This window comes from Anser brachyrhynchus (genome assembly GCF_964034855.1).
Source record: "Anser brachyrhynchus genome assembly, chromosome: 5".
Taxonomy (NCBI): Eukaryota; Metazoa; Chordata; class Aves; order Anseriformes; family Anatidae; genus Anser; species Anser brachyrhynchus.
Genome location: NC_137699.1, coordinates 26546709 through 26562757, shown reverse-complemented (window position 1 = coordinate 26562757; position 16049 = coordinate 26546709). Strand labels below are relative to the sequence as shown.

The window sequence follows — 16049 nt, the reverse complement described above, 5'->3', positions numbered from 1 at the left end:
TTTTATTAATTTACACATATTCCTAAACCTCATCTACATTTTTTCCTGTCCTTTTAAAAAATAATCTTGTGGGGTCTTTTCACGTATCTTGTGTCAATACATTGCTGTGCAGCACCGAGTTTCATTTTTTTTAATAGCTTCAACAAACTGATGCAATTGTTCCTAAATAATGAAGGAATACAATGTATTATAGTGTTACAAAAACAATAACATAGTATCAGTACTGCTTTTAAGACCTAGTTCAGGAATTTTCCAATAAATTTCAACACAACTAGATTCAGCATGAGGAAAAGGCAGTACCTCAGAACTATGACGCTCAAAACTCATGAGGACCTGCTTCTATACAGGGGAACCCTGTAGACTACCAAACTGAACAATTCCTTGTAAATGCTCTTTTTTAAATTCACATTCCTAAAACAGAATGGTTCTAGATGAAAAAGTTTCAGGGAAAAAAAATAAATATATATAATATATATATATTATACTCTGAAAGACACAATTAAATTGTGTTGAATTACATAAATTATAATAAAAAATATAAGATAGTGCAACTTCAACATAGATTGAAAAGTTTACCTAACTTTCAACCCCATTTGAAATGAAATAGCTGAAGTAACACAAGTCAAGTCAATTTTTTAATTATATCAAAGCAGAATTGTTTAACAGGTCTGCAAAATATGTTCTAAATTATAAATTAATGAAATTTTATTTTAAATGCAAATTTAACTTACTAATCAAAAGCATCAGACTGATTACAGAACCTCTCTCTTTGCTTAATTTCTCAGCACTGCAGTCTGTGAGAGCTGAAGATCAGGTTCCAGAAACAAACTCAGGTCTTCACTCCTTAAATCTGATGTATTCTTAGTAATAGATGTGGTTTTTTTTTAAACTTTGTCATATGGTCACACAGCAGCCTATTATTATCTTACAGGCAAGATTCTGACCACAGGGTATTATAAGTAGAGTTAAAACAAGCAGTATTATTTTGCAGTCCAGAAACATTTCCATTTCCAAATTTTCTAACTCAAGTAATCTCTCAGTTCCTCATTGTGGAGGAATTTTTCAGGTATCTACAACAAAAATTATTCAGAAGTACTTGACTTCCTTTGACCCCTTAATTAGAGAAAGCAAAATAATATAAGAAGTTATCGGTACTTCAGTGCCACAATATGTTTGGCATCTTGAAACAGAATGAAAAACAGTGTTCTTCTGTCGTCTCTCTCTGCTGGCAAAACATTTAATTGTATTTAAACTGACAGCAGGAAGACCGATAATCCTACTGGGGAGAAGAAAAACCTCTGGCTACACTTGCTAACACTGAGAAAGATGAGGAAGAGATTTCAGTCGAGCATACAAACAGCTATGGTCCTCTAAAATAAGTGAAATCCAATTTATCCTGCTCTGTGAGTTTAGCCTAACCTCCAGAAAACACAGGAAATTCTATTACTGTTAGAAACTGAAATGTGGTAAAGAAAACCAGAAAACAAGAAGTATAAGAGGTATATTATATAAAATATAAGATACCTTTGTTTTGTTTCCCTTCTAATCAATTCTCATCCACTGATCTTCAAAAGTTTATGTTGGATTGCCATCTGGTGGTATAAGAAAATAAAAAGTCTCTGACAAATTGGTAAGCATAATCACACATTATTTTAACCTATAATGTTGGAAGTTTCATTTACAATTTCATTATAGACTATTCAACACATTTTTAACTACAGTCTATAATGTGACAAACTTTGGCACTGCATCTCATTTTTCTTTTAAGAAAAAAAGAAAGAAAATGTTCACAAGTTTCTTTCTAAACCTAAAAATCTGATACACGAGAATGACTTTCTTGTTTCAAAGTTTGCTAAAAGAGATTTTATTAAACCTCTCCAAAATCTCCAATTCTAGATGACTCAAGCTGAGTTCACAACACTAACAAAAATATTTCACTATTTGGCTTTAACTTCCGCATCAGTTTCCCAGGAATTTATAATACAACAATAAAACATCCTTGTCCAGAATGCAGTATCTCACACCAAATAATCAGACTTTCAAAAATACCATTCAGAGCAGTGCACTTCCGCTTGGAACTGGAATTCAAGGAGTGAACAGGAAAATATACTTGAACTTCACAGGAAGACTTAATTCAGGCAGAGTCCTTACAGCCAACACTTAAAATAGCAAATAGTTTAGAGTTTACGTTGTATAAAAGACAAGGACTGTAAATTTTGATTACATAGAATAAGAATTTAATTAATTATGGAAAATTAAGTATGATTGCTGTTTTTGTGTCTTTTAACTTGTAAAAAGTTACTAGATACAATCAGATTATTTCTGGAATCACAAAAGCCATTCCTGCTCTCATAACAACACCAATAGGAAATTCCATGTTTCTGTTCCAAACTCCCAAAGTACAGCTTCTTGTGCATGTAATATGGACAAACGGACAAACACATTTTTAAGCCTGCTTTGTTCTAGAAGTGTCTGGTATTTTCCAGTTAGATATTCCAAAAATCTTAACTGCCTGGTACAGATCAAACATCAATTTCAGGACTTCCATACAAATATAGATTGCTTTAATGAACAATCAGGAAAATGTAATGAGGGATTTTCAATGTTTTGAACAGAGTTCACTGAAACTAAATCACACTTTATGAACAATCTGAAGATTATGCAAAAAACATTTCAGGCCACCAGCCAATAGAGAATTGAACTAATTTAGTTTTGTAGTAACAAAACCACTACTAATCATTTCAAAACATCTGAGACATACAATTTCGTTTATTAATCCACGCTATTAGACTATTAAATATTTCAATATTCACCCCTTCTATAAAATGAATTAACAGTGCACACTTTGAGTTACAGCAAATTTGAGCTATGGTAGTTTATTGATAATATAGAACATCTTCATTCATTTTATATTTTATATGTCTATGTGATTTCACATAAAGCCAGTTCAGTTTGAGAACTCACAGCCTCACAGAAAGAAAGCATCTAAGAAATACACAGGTTCTACTGCAAGCAATTACCAATTAAACCTAGTCAAGTACCAGTCCCGTAAAAGTGCTTAAAAGAGGACAGTAGTGATCTGGATAGAATGACCAGAGCAACTTAAAATGTATTTTGGTAGTATACTGCTCCTTCAAACTGACTTACCTGCAGTATTTTGTTTTGGGGCTTAAATTCTAACTATCCTTATACTGAGGAGGAAAAAAGAGAATAAACCCTAAGTTTATGAAACTTTTACTGACTATACCATACATCTCCCTTTTTAATCAACCCATGTCTATATTAATGGCTGGTTTGCTTTCTTGTGTATCACAAATTGTATAAAAATAACCAGCAATGTAGTTCGCATTTGTTTTTCCAAGGAACCTTAGAGAATGAGATTTAAATTCCATTTATAAATATTGCAACTTATATTTTGTAACAATCCTAAAATATTTCAGTTAAGACAGAACAGCATTATGCCCCATGCTACCTTGGTTGTTCCCAATGACCAAAATTAAGCAATAATCATTTCCTTATTATATAGCCCCTACTAATATGAAAAAATGAGCTTTCGAATGCACATGAACATCCTCTTGATTCCCTGGCAGCTTGCTTCAGATCCAAGCCTTTGTTACTTTCCTGGTTTGCGCAATTTCAGCTTTCTCAAAACATTCACCAAAAGCCAACGATGAGTTTTGCATGCCATAGTATGTACTTTGACATTAAGGGGTCCATTTTGACTAGCTCTGACTACTGAGATGGATGTGCGTAATTTATGAAAACAGATCTGCCCCTACTATTATTTCAACCATCTCTCAATTGCCATTTTTACATACGTGCAGTTGTGTTGGAGCAACACACCTATGAGCTAATACTAACAGCCACGACTACAGACCACAGCAACTTATGCACAGAATATTAAAAGAGATGATATGAAAGAAAATAGGTTGTCAATAATTAAAATACTTAATAATTAGTATATTTAACAAAGCAGCCATCTGCAAGACCACATTCTCAGTGTTCATTTATATACAGCAACTACTAAAATCTGTGATTGAAAAGTAAGGTCACACCGACATACTGAGTATCGTTATTCCAAATTCTAATCAATCAATTGACTTTTCTGGAGTCAGCTCCCAAAGTGAATTAGAATTACTGATGTATAAGTTTAAAGAGAAAAATGTCTGCAGGTGACATTTCACCAGGTCAGTTGAATGGTTCTTCGGGAAGGTCATAAGCAGAGAGATAATTTTGCATAATTTTCAGGCATCACTTCTGGGCATACCCAATATACAACCTTTATTTATTCAAATAATAATGGTCTTTACTTTACCAGTTCTAGTTAGATCTAACACAAATTGAACAGCAACATAAATTCAAAATGTTTATAAACATTTATATTAGATTTACAAATAAAGTTAGAAAGTTACATAAAGACTGATAAGTCATAGCATCACAGAAACATTAAGTTTGGAAAAGACCTCCAAGATCATCTGGTCCAACCGTCCTCCTACCACCAATATCACCCACTAAACCACGTTCCTAAGTACCACATCCAACCTTTTCTTAAACACCCTCAGGGACAGTGACTCTACCACCTCTCTGGACAACCTGTTCCAATGCCTAACCAGACATTTCATTCAGTCAAAGTAATAGCCAGTTCATCAGAGTTTCCTGTTTCTAGTACTGGCCATTTGTGAATACTTCAGAAAGAAGTAACAGAACAGAAGCAAGTCTGGCACAATATCCTTCACAAATCCTCTCATCTTCTGTTAATCTACAACAACAAGATTTCAAAACCTGAAGGTTCTATTTGAACAGTTGTATGTAGTAACTATAATACAGTTGCAAAGATAAATAAAAAAATAATCTTTTCCGAGACCTACATTTGATTCATTATAGAATTAAAACTTTTACCTTTAAAGATTCAAGTTGAAAATACATTTTTACTTGCATGCACTAATAAAAGAATCTGTAATAAACAAGAATGTGTAAGTACTGTTCCCTATAAAATGACTGAAACGTTATGTAATACCATTGTGACAATTTAAAATGTTATATGCTTGGAGCACACTTAATTGCAATTTTAAGTCTAATCTAGCTAATGCCCTTTTTATCTTAAAGCCATTGTGCAATATTTTTAATCTTATCTGAATTCTAAACCAGTCTTAAATTGGTTCACAATTAAAGAACTGCAACCTAAGGAAACAGTGTAGAGTACTCAGAAAAATTTATTTGTATGAATTACAGTAACTAAGTACACATATAGCCTTTGAATAATCTGGCCTTAGATACAATCCACAGGGAAACTTCCTGCAACTTTGCAGGTCATGTTCTCTCCCACATCTGTAATTTCATAAATACTTGATTTTCCTTACTTTCCATTTTCAGTCAAATTTCCCAGCCTATGCACAAACTGGCCTTTTAGTTCCCATTGACTCTTGTCACTTTCCATCTTTTACTTATCCGACTTTGTCCAAACAAGATTTTCGCACCTCATCATTTCTACAACGCAGCACAATCTTATCTCCACCACCGCACATCTCCAGGTTGCAAGTACTGTGAGGCTAATTCAAGGTATAACACTCATCCTCCTTTCCCTACCTTCAAACGAATACTTACTAACATCCTGCTTAGCCTTCTACTTGCTACCTACTTGTTTTACCTAAGACCTCGTCAATTCAACCCTAAATCTCATCTTTGCTCTTTCTATATTTCTACATGCCCATTTCCCAGGGCTCAGTCCTCACATCTCTTCAGAGAATACACTGCATGGCTAGCCACTACCTGCACGGAGAGGGAAGGAAAAACTAGGTCTCCTTTCAGAGGCATTATTAACGAACATGTACTTCTTTGAGTCTGTTTGCCCTTTTTTTTTTTTTATTCCGAAACTTGCAGCACCTGTGAGCCTGCAGCACCCTTCTCTTCTACACTTCACCTCTGCTGTAGTGAATTCCATGAAGCAAACCCATTTTTCCGCCATCCCAGCCTCGCTTTCACTCTGTGTTACGTTTTCCCCCCTCCTCGCACATACACCTTACCCATCTTTCACCCACCTTCCTCACTCAAGCACCTTCCCTCTCCCTTCTCGATTCCATTTCCATCGCATTTGGAGGCCCTTTACAGCTCGCCCCTTGCGGCCCAACACTGCCGCCCCTGGGGCAAACTTTCTGGCCCCAACCCGCACCAACAGCCCAATAACACCACAGCCCTGTGGGCAGGAGCAGCCGGCCGCTGTCTTGTGTGTTCACCTCTGCTGTGCTCTTGTTTGCGTTCATCTGTTTATGAGACATAACGTAAAAATCTGGGATTACGAAGAAAGGAAAACACCCCACTGTTATGTTTGTGGAATATTTGCTTTTGGTATCCCTCCTCTTGCGTTTGTTTCTAAGAGCATTCTCAGGGTGTAGAGGGGTCCACTGAGAGCACGGTGCCTTTAGTAATGCTGCTGTTCCCAAACTAGCTCAACCAAAAGCACAGTTCGAAACCCTTTTCTGCCGGGCCTGTACCGATCACTCACAGCAGCATGTCTGCATCCACAGGTGCAGTCATACCTACATCAATTAATTCTCACAGGCCCACTTACTTCACACTTGGAATGTGTAAAGTTAATGTGCAAAGATTATGGGATAGCTTCTAGAAGGTTTAATGCTTGTTTGTAAAAATGTTACATTTAAAAATATGGCAGGCATTTCTACACATCCCTTTCTATTTCTTTATAAAGCTTTCATAAACATCCAGCTTAATTATTCTCACCAGTCAGAGACCTGTTTCCATCCAAGAAATGACACGCTCCTTGCTTTTACTGTATTTCTTTTTTTTTACTAATCTGATAAAGTGCCTACAATAAACTCTAACAATACAGTCAGAGCAGAGGTCTATTTGCAATCATCAGTTGTCGTCATCATTCAACAGAATCATGTTTCTTTCTGAAAGCTATTTTCTAATGCTGAGAACACATGCTACATATTTGTGAGGTTGTAGCAGAGACTGGGAGCGCAGCTAGAAATATTAAACATTCTGCTCAGCACCCGTTTCACCTTTATTAAACAGAGAACTTGTATGTACCTCATCTGGGAAGATCTTAATTGAAGAATCTGAATGCAGTGACCATTCAGGTCTAAGGATGAAAATGACTATGTATGAATTAGTCTTAACGATCATTTCAAAACAAACCATCATTCCGTAGCCTTAACAACTTCCATGCTTCTAAAGGTAATGTTTCATAAAACGTTGATAATAAATCTAGTAATGGCACAGTGTGGTGGTTTTACTCGGGTGGGTGGCCGAGCTCCACCACAACCACTCTCTCACTCCCCCTCCTCAAAGAGGAACGGGGAGAAAATATGATGAAAAGGGCTCAAGGGTTGAGATAAGGATGAGGAGATCACGCAGTAATTATCATGACGGGCAAAACAGACTCAGCGTAGGGAGATAGTAAGATTTATTACCTATTACTAACACGCTAGAGAAGTGAGAAACAAAGGAAAGAAACCAAAAGCACCTTCCTCCCCCATCCACCCTCTTCCACCTCCTCCCCCTGAGTGGCGCAGGGGAACTGGGGAATGGGGGTTATGGTCAGTCTATAGCGCTTCTTCTCTGCCGCTCCTTCTCGGTCACTCTCATCCCCTGTGCTGTGGGGTCCCTCCCATGGGATGCAGTCCTTGCCGAACTGATCTGGCGTGGGCTGCCCACAGGCAGCAGCTCTTCAAGAACTACTCCAGATATGGGTCTGTACCACGGGGTCCATCCCTCAGGAGCAAACTGCTCCAACCTGGATCCCCCACGGGCAGCAGCTCCTGCCAGGTCACCTGCTCCTGCGTGGTCTCCTCTCCACGGGCTACAGGTCCAGCCCGGAATCTGCTCCAGCAGGGGTCTTCCACAGGCCGCAGCCTCTGTCGGTGCAGGTCCACCTGCTCCACCGTGGTCTTCTCCACGGACTGCAGGGTGGAACCCTGCTCCACCGTGGTACTCCATGGGCTGCAGGGGGACAGCCTGCTTCACCATGGTCCTCACCACAGGCCGCAGGGGACTTCTGCTCCGGTGCCTGGAGCACCTCTCCCCCTCCTTCTTCACTGACCTTGGCACCTGCAAGGCTGTTCCTCACTCCTCTCACTCTCCCAGCTGCTGTGTGGCACAGCGTTTTTTTTTCCCTGTCTTAAATATGCTCTCACAGAGGTGCAAAACAACATCACTTATTGGCTCAGCTCTGGTCAGCACTGGGGCCCTTACCAAACATGGGGCACCTTCTAGATCCTTCTCACAAAAACCACCCCTAGGGCCCCCTGCTACCAAAACCTTGCCACGTAAACCCACTACACACATATAAAGGGTTTCTAAACTATTACCTATTCTTTCTATTCTATTGTTTCTGCTAATCGTTTTTTTTTTTTTGGTTGTATTAAAAATGCATAACAATATACCAATATTTACAATATTGGTATACAATATTTACTGGGTGTTATTTATTTACAGAAATCTCTAACTTTTATTTAACAAATTCACTCTCTCATAGATTTCATTCACTTACATTCACATAAAAGCTTTGAGATACTGGGCCCAAACAGCCTGCCCAAAATCACTGCTGCACACCACTGAGCACAAGGGATGCCAGCTATTGAGGCCTTTCCAATTGGTGAAGTTCTTAATCTGCAACAACACGCTAGGGTACGAACAGACCTTTTAGGCAAAACTGGTGTTCATTGTGTTTTCTCCCCTTTGTCTGAAAAGTAGGTTTGAAGATTTGATTGTCTGTTTTCAGGGTAAAGCAGCAGGACAAAGAACAGCATTGCAGGGTCTGGTGCCCAGTGCTGTTCTCTTGTGATAGAACACGCTTTCTGGTCTCTTTTAAAGGTGTTACTCTGAAATCAGTGGAGCACTGAGTGAAGTGTTCCTTATTATTATTGTTGTTGTTATTACAAGCCAGTTTTTAACCCTTGTTTTTCAATTTCTGCTGGTGCCTTCATACATTTTCATTTATTTCTGTAAAGATCTCCACATAATGATCAAATTGCTAGGTGTCCATATAAGAAACTACCTGACCTGGCATTTAAAATAAAAAGAAGTACACAGAAGATGATATAGGGAAAGAAATTTAACATGATTCATATTTGGATCTCAAAATGAAGAAGATATTAACATTATCTAACATTTATTCCTCCCCCCCCCCCCCCCCCCCCCCCCCAACTTGTTCTGAACTTCCAGGATCAGAAATCATGACAGCATTATTTCAGGAGAACAAGAAAAAAAATGGGTTAAGCCCAATGACAGTCCAAGGAGTGCTCATGGTATTTTAGATTTACAGCAGAATTTTGAAATGAGTCATGTCTAGGGCTTGTAAAATATCCAGTTTCTCTTGCTTTGTGTTTCATCTCCTAATTTTCCAGTGTAACAAACTTGTTCTTCAGTATTTTTCCTCCACCAGAGGTCTCCTCCTCTACCTGTCCTTAACTGCGTTTTCATAGGTACATATGAAAGGATCTGTCTGCTAACATTTGTTGAACAAGTGCACACAAGCCTTGAACTGCCTTCTGCAGATTCTTCCTACTTCAACTGTATTAGAAATAGCAGTTATGCTACTTCACCTGTGCAAGTCTCACATATTCTGCTCACGAAATTCAAAAATTGAAAATATGTAATAGGGAAACAATTCACTAATGATTGAAAAAAACATCTGGCAGATGACATATGATAAGAAAAGGCCTACAAAACCGTCACTCAACTAGTTGCTAATTGCCCTTTTTTAATCACTATATTCATCATGTTACTACAGGTAATCTAGATTTCTTGCAACTGGGAGCTTCTTAATAATCTCTAAGCTACTGAATTCCTTTTTGAATAACCATTAAAAGGCCACATCTTGGTTTACAGATCCTTTAAATACAAATTAACCCTTAATTCTACTTTATCCAACTCTTTTTTCCTTAAAATATAACTACAACAAAATGCCTAACTATTTTCAAAATTGCTGTGCTTCGTTCATGCTTTCCTTGGTTCGGTATTAAATGTGATATTACCTACAAGGAATTCATGGAAGTACTCCCTTACGTCTTCATGATTAAAAAATTAGAGGCCTAAAAATTTTCTCCCGTAAAATGACTTCTGCTGCATAGAGCGCCTTTTGGTGTGGCACATGTCTATTGATAAATAATTGCTGCTTATTGTAGAAAGTAGTAGTCTTTCCCACCTCTCTGTTGAACATATTGCAATTTATGTCACCTCTTTTGTTTACTGTCACATTTTTTTGTTAATTTTCCGCAGCTTTAAATGGGTGATTCACCAGCCAAATACAAGGCTTTCGTCACCAATTGTAATAGATGCTTTTTCTCAACAGCAGACATTTTAAATTTATTAATCTAAATTCTACTGACACAAACGAAAATGTGTTCAAGATAATTTAATTAAATTTTGCAGTAAGATTCTACAAGTATTAGATACAACCTCTTGGGAAAATGAAGAAACCAATTACACAATTATACTCCCAAGATACAGGAGTAAAGACCTGAATGAAAGATGCTAAAATACCTTTAAAAAAATTTGCATTTCATTTGTCACTTTGGACTAACTTCAGCTCAACTATGCTAAGCTACTCTAGAAATATGAAATTTAATCATTTATATTCCTATGATGGATACAGAGAAAATGAATTTATTTACTGTAACTACAAACAGACATTGCACTCTAGATAAAACCTATGTTTTATCCAAAGCTAAACTCAAAGCCTAGGTAAAACTAAGTACCAGTCCCGAAGAAACACCTGTCATTAAAGCACTCTCTGACAAAAATTGCAGTGTGACCTGCCTTTGTTTCAATGCCAAAACAGGACTTTCTACTATTCCCAGGCTGGTCTGTGTGCCTCATCCCCATTACAATCAGGGCTCCATAAAACTCCAAAAGTCTGTAATTACCTCAACAATTTGAATTCTTGTGTCTCCAAAGCTTATTCCTATTTTTTAATTTTTTAGTTTGGCATACCTCAGAATTCGGTTTTAAGTAGTTCTATAAGTTTTTAGATAATTTTTAGACTCTCACCTAACTTTATAGCATTATTAGCTAAATCTAGTGACTCGGGAAAAAAAAAAGCTATTTTCTAAATAGTACAGACAAATTCTGCTTTGCTTGCTGTTTGGTTTGTTTGTTTCTAGTTCTGTGTTTCTGTTCATGAAACCTCATAGCACTGTTGCATGACCCTTGAGAACACCTGTGTTAGGCTCACCACTAATTACGAGCTTTAAGAAGCCAGCCGTGAGTGCAGGAGGGATGCCAGCCCTCCCACACGCTGCCTGCCCCCCGCTTCCTCAGCTGCAACTTTTCAACACTGCGGAATCCAGCAGGCTCAGCAGGTCCTGTGATGAGCTACAAGCTGCCCGGACTAATTAGCTTTGGAGTCACAGTGCAGGCTGAATAGTACAGTACTGCTCGGAAGCAGGCTTGCCATAAACGTTGGAAGCGTTAAACAGCCTAATGACCACAGAAGTCTTTTCGGCGGTGCCGCCGAGTGCAGCTTTTTGGTCCTAAGCAGTCCGACCCCAAACGCCTCAAAACCTCTGAGTGGAAAGGCGCGGTACTCACCTGTCTGGGGGCACCGCTGAAGGAAACCGTTATGTCCTTCGTTCCAGGAAAGCACGGGCACTGGAGTTCGCACACCGAGCCTGAGGAAATCTCTTCCCCTCGCCCCCAGTTCCTCACTGGAAAGGCTTTTTGCCGGGGCGAGGGAGCAGCGCTCCCCTGCCAGCAGCAAAGAACGGGGTCGGAAGGGGCCGGGGGCCCGGCGGCCGCCCCGCGGCCATAGGGGTCTGCCCTCAGCACCGGGCGGCTCGGTGCCGGTTTCACCGGCCGCCCGCCGGCACCGGGCTCAGCCTTCAGCACTGGGCGGCTCGGTGCCGGCTGCGCTGGCCGCAGGGAGGCCCGAGCAGGTCCCTGAAGTAAACGAGTAAGAAGCGCGTGCTTAACGAGGTTTGCTTAAGCTTGTCAAGTTTCTGCGCTATTAGACCGTGCTGGGCTTGGCAACGTAATCCCAGTTAAACCTTAGACGGAGGGCTCCTGCTGTTGAATTCAAAATAATCGTGTTGCGGGCCGCCACGGGTCCGGCTGGAGGGAGCTGCTCTGGAAGCGGCTTTCTCGCCGCTCCTGAGGGCAGCCGGCCGGAGCCCGCTCCAGGCTGCGTGCCCCTGAGGGAGCTAGCTTCACCTGCCCGCTAAAAACGTGTAATAAAAATAAGTGAATTCCTGGTTACTTAACTCTTCTGAGCTTCGCTAAACGCCGCCTTCTCCGCTGAGCTGCCTAAGGGAACGGCGAGAGCGATGCTGCCTCCTGTGGTAGCTGAGGCGCTGCTGCCCGAGTGGCCTGGAGGGCGACCGCTCAGCTCCAGCTGGGGTCAGGCTCCTCCTGAACCTCGTGTGGAAAGGTTCAGAACCACCGCAGGGTGAGGCAGGAGGGAGAGGGTAGGAAATAAGACGAGGGTTTTGGTTTTTTGTTTTAAACATCACGAACTTTGTCTCAGACTCATCAATCGGGCTTGCAGTCAGATGAAGGTTATGTGATAGTGACCAGATTAAATGTATAAATGGTCTCAGGTGGAAGTATACGTTATAATTGCAAGAGGACTTCTTTATTTAAATTAACGGGTGGGGTAATTGTGTCTCTGACATACTTCCATTAGCTGGTAAAATAAGAGGAGAAAGATTAAAGTTTTTTGTAAAATGGAAGAATATTTTAAACATGGTAAATATTAAGGCCTTAGCAAGTTTAAGCAGACAGTATATGTTATAGATAGTTATCCCAGAACCATTTATAGTAAGGTGGAGGTCTCTGAAAACACATTATGGATCATTGCCAAGGATTGTATGTTTTTTTTTTAATTTTTTTATTAAGGTAGAGACTGTATGTTGTGGCTTTGTGGTGTTGTCTCCCCCCCCCCCCCCCCCCCCCCCGCCTTGAATGAAGAGCTCACTTGAGTTGTTAAATTGCATTTTGCTGTGGATACAACCAAAACAGCTTTTCAGCCAGCTGGTGTTGAAGTCTTCTTTTTAATATGTACTTATGTATGAACCCTTAAAAATAAAGGGTCCTTTTACCTAACAGTTCTCATTCCATATCACATTTCCAAAAACTCTTATAAAACGTGTGCTATTACTGAGAATTTTCCATATGGACATACTAGAGAAAATAGAAGCAAAACATTAATATATTTCTATTGTGAAGTCCTTGGTTATATGCCATAGGTCGCTGTGAAATTTGTACTCTATGCTCAAAAAGATATTGTTTCCTTCTGCTGGCATAAAACCTTAATATCCATTATTCATGTAGACCTTCATGTTCTGAAAATTGTGATTGTAATATGTCAGTCTAATAAGCTCAGTTAATACTGTCTCTTCTTATGCAGAAAATGTAAACAAACTCCAAAGATGACAAGCACTCGCTGACCTGTGTTTGATCTGTCATGTTACACTAAACACTGACAATAAATATTTATTGTTACTAGATGCAAATAAACAGAAGGATGTTGGAGGCATAAGAATGTGTTTACCACTGCTAAATAAGTCACTTGGAGAGGAGAGAAATGAATGTTGAGGAAGAAGTAGAAATGAAAGCTAAGCTACTACTTTTTGAGGTAATTTCTGCAGAGCTGTGTATGTCATCAAGGCTATTGGTTTGCCACTCATATACAGGTTTTACATAGCAGATAGCAACAGTCATTAACACCAGCAAAGAGGTTATATAACATGCTTAAAATATGGCAAGGTTTACTGTAATTTGGGGGATGAGAATGTTTCTAAACTTCAATTGTGTTTGGTTTGCATTTGTTTTAAGGTATTATAAACTGGGTCCTGTCATATATAAACTTATGTATGTATTTAAATTGAGTGACTGACAGAATTTGGATTAAGGAATTAATTCTATAGCTCTGTGTCTACCTTTATAGCTCCTCAGTATGTTAACTATTGGGCAATGAATTTTCATGGAGTTCTGAAAACTGACACTGAGTTAGTTTTGTGATTATTTTTTTTTATGAATGGTGAGTCATAATGGCGTATACTGTGGGTAGAACATTATGAAAAACATCTTCTCTGGACAGTGTTTCCAACATACTTCTAATTAAAAGTTTTATTTCAACAGTGTTATTTTCTCAAATAGTTTATTTTTCTTTGGAGGCTACTTAAAAATTCAGTCTTGAGTTGTTTGTCTTTAGAAGGAATGTTTATACACAACGTTATAGCAATCAGCCTAGAAACTAGAATTCCTCCTAATGAACAATAGCTTTTTTTAAACACAAGAACAAAGACTTGCAACAGATGCTATTACTCTCAAAATTCTGATGTAGGCAAAAGAAAAACACACATTATGTGTAATATTTTTTTTTAAGTTATTGAAATCTTAACACACTAATCAAAGAATTACTCTTAGTCTTGATCTAATGATTTCAGAAAAAGAAACTGTATTATAGGGAAAGTTTCAATAATAACAGCACTGTTAGAATTGTTATGCATACACTTCTATTATTTACCCGTTTATCTGGTGGTACGCTCACCCTTCAGCTGCCCCTCTGAAGTCAGCTTCAGGAGGGTTATGACAAGCCATCCTGAATTATTCGGCAGACGTATTATGTTTATATATTTGCTAACAAGCGTTTTATATCTTGCTCTTTTCTCAGTCATCTGCATGCTGTATTTACTAGCTACAGGGCTGAATGCATGAAATACCAAAAATCCTTTATAGGGTTCAGAAAGCATTTCAAAGGACATCAACAGACATGCAAGTTTCTAAGTTATTTTCACGTGACCTCTTTTTTGGGGGGGGGGGGGCGAGGGCTGGAGGTGGGTGGGAGGGGTTTGGCTCTAAAATGATGATCTACCTTGAGTACTATTTTACATAAATTACTTCCTTTGGATTTAATTTTTTAAAATAATCCTTAGAAGATTTATTTTTTTTGCTTCAGTGAAGGGAGATTAAGATTCAAGGCTCTCAGGCTGTATTCCTAAATCTGCTGGTAAATTGTATGGCTTAGAAGATCCATCACTGTCTATGTTTGTATGTATAAAAGCAGCTACTTCTGTGTTAGCAGAAGGTTGATGTATATCTTACTATTTGCGAAAGCTTGAACTCCTGAGATGAGTAGATGTTCTAGCAAAGGTTTCGCTTAAAAATAATCACTGAAGAAAACCATTACAGTCTCTAATTTTATTGAAGTTTATTGAAGAAATACTCTGCATTTAGTTTCTCAGTATTTACAGTTGATTTACTACATCCTTGTTCTTACTAATCAATTAAAAGTAAATATGCAATGAAAAAATAATATATTCACGGCACAGGGAGATCACCAGACACCCTTGGCTAGTGTGCTCTTCAAGTGTTACCTTTTGTACGGAAAAAGTAAAAGACCATTTGCTCCCATGTGGATAAAAGTACTTATTACTCTCACATCCAAGTACTGCTCTTAAATTTACAATTTTATGATTAAAAATCATAAATGTTTCAGTCCTGTGTTTCCTAAACTGCTGGTTTGATCAAGAGGTGTGATGTTAAAAGGGAGTTACTTGAATAACTGAGGAAGGAGAGAGGTTAGTTAATATTCTGAAATTCTTTTAAACTGCTGTTTTGTCATTCTTTTTGCTTATAAAAGGCACAAACGTTTTATGACTGTAAATATGTTAAAATGTATAAGACAAAGGATAACATAGTTAAAGAGCAAACCTTTATAGATGGTATTCATCTTATAGTACAGGTAAGGTATCTGCCACTACCTTGAGTGAATTCAAGTGATTTCAATTTTTCTTTTTTTATTGGTTGGAAATGGGGGGGACGGGGTGTTAAAGTCCATTTTGAGTAAACTTGAGGGACAAATAACTAAGTTATGGATGAGCCTTTCAGAACAAGCTGCAATCGTTCATTTCTAAACTAAAGGGGGGAAAGTATGGATTGTCTGGAAAATGTGGTTTATATTACAAAACTTCTAAACACTACCAATTTTGAATAAAAACTTGTTTTGACCGAGGAGAATGTAGCAGAGCGTAGTGATACAGACATTGTTGCTTGCCATTGTATCAGATGCTTGATCTCATTAATAA

The 16049-nt window shown here is 38.5% G+C and overlaps 2 protein-coding genes across 4 annotated transcripts in view; one reads left to right on the top strand and one right to left on the bottom strand.

The window, feature by feature from the left end:
• Positions 1 to 11693, bottom strand: part of RYR3 (ryanodine receptor 3) — a 243221-nt gene extending 231528 nt beyond the window's left edge. The window contains exons 1-2 of the mRNA XM_080595279.1: positions 10890 to 11693; positions 1525 to 1592 (exon numbers count right to left, since the gene is read on the bottom strand). The gene's annotated coding sequence lies outside the window, so the exon portion shown is untranslated. The remainder of the gene's footprint in view (positions 1 to 1524; positions 1593 to 10889) is intronic.
• Positions 11694 to 13469: 1776 nt separating this feature from the next.
• FMN1 (formin 1) overlaps positions 13470 to 16049 on the top strand; it is a 211646-nt gene continuing 209066 nt past the window's right edge. For all 3 annotated transcript variants that reach the window (XM_080595284.1, XM_080595283.1, XM_080595282.1), the window contains exon 1: positions 13470 to 13594. The gene's annotated coding sequence lies outside the window, so the exon portion shown is untranslated. The remainder of the gene's footprint in view (positions 13595 to 16049) is intronic.